We start from the raw sequence: 5053 nt of genomic DNA on the forward strand, positions 1-5053 counted from the left end.
CAATACCACTTTATTCAAACACATAATACTTTTTATAATTATTAATTTATAAACAGATAACTTATATATACATGCAAAGCAAACGTTCGGTAATAGGTACCTTTTGAAATTTTTATTTTTCTAAGAACGGTACTTGGTTGTATCTAGTAGCTACTTAGCTACTATATATTATCATTACGTATAATGATTCGGTACCGGTAGCGATCTATTACCAAACGTTTCGTTATACTATATATACCTAGTTTTAAAGTAATACTATTCTTTCAATTGATTTTCATAATCATTCAATTTAAAATTAACGATCGCGGTCATAGAATCGTCATCTATACTCTGCATTATTTAATATTAGATATATATTACATACGCTCTACTTACGCGTCAGAATGTTCATTTTTTTGACGATAATAAGTCATCTCTTATAAAAAAAACTATGATAGATTTTGTTTATTAACTATATCGATATTCAAGTCTCGTGGTTCTCATAATATACGACGAAACTAATATTACTTTTAACTGAATTTTCTACATCTCTTAAATATTCAAATATGCTTACTCCTGACGTAATACTGTACGATGATTGAGATACCTAAGTGAATTTATTGCCGGGTTTACGATAAAAAAAAATCTCCCAGCCGTAGTCTGTGCAGGTATTACATGCGTATTAAAGATAGTGTTTTTACGTTGCTGGTATGGTTATATCCTTTCGATTAACGAAGACATTAAGGCAACTTTTTGACCTTTGATCGTATAAATATGATGTTGTAGTTAAACTAATTACTATTATGAAATGATATCGAATGCATCATAATAATATTATGTAATTACGTACGTTTACCCAAAATGCATTAAAATTATTATTTTTTTAATCAAATCGACTTTAGACCTTAGACGATATTATCAAATTATTTTGTATTGATTAATATAATTTTAGCACCGGCACAGATCCGGCTAATAAACATCAGTGGTTTTATGTATAGGCACACCTGTTAGGTAGGTGTAGGAACGGCTTGCATTTATTATAATTTTATTTTTTTGCCCGACTAATATAATATTGTTGTAATCGCTCACGGTCGCCCGACAACGCGACAGCCGTCTTAGACCTTGAAACGAGATAAAAATTCGTCTGAGTATGTATATATGTAGGGAAAAAATAACACACATTCATATACTTAGACACACACACACACAAGTGCATATATATTTATAATGTAATATACTAATCGTACGTTTATAACCCTTGTATACATACATGCTCGTCAGCATGTCCACGAGATAAAACATATAATATAAGTATATTATACAATTAACAAAATAGAAATTAATATACGGTAGATGTATCATAAATTCATAAATTATACCTACCTCTATATCTATAGGTCCCAATCGTACTATATTAATAATACTGCAGTTACATTTATTATTCTACACTGAGAGATACCTATATTATTATCAATGTTAGATAATAATTTATGCTTTATTATAATACATGATAATATGTAATTTATACATTTTGTTTATACCTCTCGTAGCTTTGACGACAAGATTTAAAATTTCAAAAGCTTAAAATAATAATTAATAATTATATATTATGGTTCTGGTTGTTGTATAGGCGTTTAACTTAAATAATTTAAATAATTTTTAGATATTGCAGGTGTATTTATATAATAATAAATGGTAGGTACTTTTAAAATATAAACTGTTTTCTGATCATTTTTCAAAAAGGCATAGGCATATAATTTTAGGTAGTATAGATTACTTACTATATATATTATTAATTTCATTTTAACTCATTCCAGTGGTGCGTATTGTAAATAGTATAATTTTAAGACCATTATAAATACCTAATTGGTTAGCACGGTTTTAATTTGAGATATTAGCCACAAATACTTTGCCACAGTGTAACATATTATTTGATTGAAAAAATGTAGTTTATCATTTACACTCATAATAATTATGAAGTATTTTTTTAAAATATAGAGAAAATAATTATTTTTGTGTGCTGAATTTACCTTCTTAATGTGAACTCATTACTCAATAAGAAGAATCCAAATCTGCAATTAATATCCTCAAACCCAAGTGTTATTCATTTCAAGATATTGTTGTTTGAAATGTTGTGATATAAATTTAGTGCTTAATAAATTAAATCTTATAGCAGTTAATTGAAATTCGATGAGGTTTTATAATGACTCACAATGCAGTAGTGTCAAGTACTTAAAATAATTATGATAGTCAAGTTGTTAAGATTGCATACAAAAAATGCATTATAAAATATTTATTTTTATAAAATATGTGGGTATATTTTGTATACATACGTATCTACAATATTGGTGTTTACTGATTATTTTATTTTTATTGTTCAAAATGTATATTACTATATCTATGTCTAAGTATATTCAATTTTAATAAAAATAAAATAATTTAACAATTAAGTTATGGTAGAATTTTCATTGCCAACGAGATTTATATACACTGTATAGGTACTGCACATTATAAAAAGTATATGATAAGATATAAATATCCAACGTACCCTGTATCTACCAAGCATTATAGATTTCTAAACAGAACAATTTTAATGATCTTTGATTAAGAATAAAAAAACACTGAAGGCGAAGATGAGTAGATTTAAATTACTAAATATTGTTTTAGTAACTCATTAGCTTTATCACACTCGTATAAAATTGTGTTAGGTAAAGTTTTCTTCTAAACTTTTAATTCGATAGCGTAGCTCATTAACACGACTGAAGAAATATTGAATGTTTATAAAACATTAGTTAACTTAACAGTAAACTTATCTTGTGTATACCTATATTTATTTGAAATTATTTTAATAACTTCATTTTTATTATCAAAGTTATAAAGTGACTTATGTAATATTGGTTTTAAATGATTGATAGAAATCACATTTTAAATCATTATGAAAGCGCTCCTGTTCAACTAGGTATTCTATCAAGTTTTAAATTATTATTCATACTTCAAAGTATTCTACTTGGTGGTATGTCAAATGTAACATTCTTATTTTTGGACGTTAGTAAAACTTTTCCTCTAGCATACTTCTTTTATTTGTTTTACTTAATATGAAATAAATAATAATGATAAAAAATAATGCTTTCTGCTTAGTATTATAGTGGTTGACGATGCAAACATATTTAAATCAGTTAAGTCTCATGTTGTCAAAATTATTACAACGCATTGCATTTATAAAATTATCTTCATACAACAATCGCGTGAGTAAATAATGATAAATGTCATTCTAAAATTGCTATTATTTGTACAGTTAATATGTACCTACAATCTACATATTACATTATTCCATGGTAATTTACTATTGTTACATATATCTAACCAAATACCTAATTTAGGTTATTACAATTATTTATTTTTTCTATATATATATCTCTCTCTCTATATATATACTTACCTGTTAACCTATTTTGTTTCCCTTAATAAAAATTATATTGTTTTCACGTTCAGTGGAATAAAATGAAATCGTTCCATTAAAAATATACTTTCAACTAAAATATTTTAATTGTTCACTTATTTGATTTCAATGGCCGAGTGACTTGAAAATCAAGGAATTTGTCAATATTTGATACTATATTATTTAAATCAAATAAATCCCGATAAAGGTGTTAAAAATATAATAGTTTCTTACCACACCTACGTTTGCCGTTTAAATATTTTCACAATAATTTATTATTCTATGCCCTATGCCGTAAAGTACAAAATATGTTTGATCTCTATTCATGCCATCGCGTATTACTCATTTTCAATTAATTGTTATTAATTTCCATGGACTTCCTCTCTTTTTTCCATGTTATTTAAATAATCTTAGGTAAATTGAATGTTTTAATTTTTCCTTATCTGAATGTAATTAAACATACAATTGGAATCTGTGGACGCGCGAATCACCATTAGGTTTTCTACTATATGCGCATGAAGATCGACGAAGCATAGTGCTCATGTAACCTATAGCCTATATAGGTTTAGAAAATACAGTGTTTTAAACAAGATGAACAGTAAAGGGACGATGTTTTATAAGATTATAACCATATGCTTGAAAATATTCATCGTATAGGTGAATGAGAAAGACAAGAAAGTAAATATCCGACATTAGTGGTACACAGATAATTTAATTATTTTAAATTAAATATTTCATAATGGCTGAGTATTTTTGAGATTAAATATTTAAATAAATTACTATATTTACCACTATATATTTCACAGAAATTAATTATTAAAGTTTATACAAGTTTCCATGTAATACCAGTCATGTACAATCACCCTCTTCTATAGAACACACGCAGTTGCAGTACTTGGTAACCTGCCTGATAGGCGCCACTGCGTGATGTGACGTGCTAGCAGGACTCGACCACTCGACGAGGTCAAGATGCTTTGAAATGGAAGTATCGTTGAACAAAGTGACACGAGAGAAAAAATTACAATTTTGAAGTGGACAGGTCGACGAATAGAGATATACCTATGTCCTCGGTACTTATGTACATATAGTTTTTGCGGACGTATGTTGAGTTATTCAAAAAACATCGTCGATGATTTTGACGATAGTAGGTCGTATACCTATAATATTACCTTATAATTTTATACGACTTGATCATGGTTGAACACTATGATGTAGACGTAGAAAATCGTAGCGCATAACTATACAAAATAGCAGAAAGATATTTATACACCTGATGAGTAGTGATCGACGGTATTTTATTATATTAAATATTATGCACAGCAAATATTATATAATCAGATATGTTGTATCTGGATGTGCAGAATAATAGTAAAAAAAAAACTACTTACGTACCTATATTATTATATATTTACATCGAATACGTTTCGGTGTAATCTCATGTTAGCATTTTCTACACGTTGTAGTATTATATAATATAATATTGGTTATGTCGGAAAACGGGAAATAAATACTATTAAAAATGTTATACCTACCATAATATAATAAAAATTATTGTTATGTACTATATTATAATATGATTTATATTTTTCGAACATACGACCAATAAGCTCTTATGAAAAGTTTATTTCGTTCGAC

Source organism: Rhopalosiphum maidis, chromosome 1 (assembly GCF_003676215.2).
Source record: "Rhopalosiphum maidis isolate BTI-1 chromosome 1, ASM367621v3, whole genome shotgun sequence".
NCBI classification, from domain to species: domain Eukaryota; kingdom Metazoa; phylum Arthropoda; class Insecta; order Hemiptera; family Aphididae; genus Rhopalosiphum; species Rhopalosiphum maidis.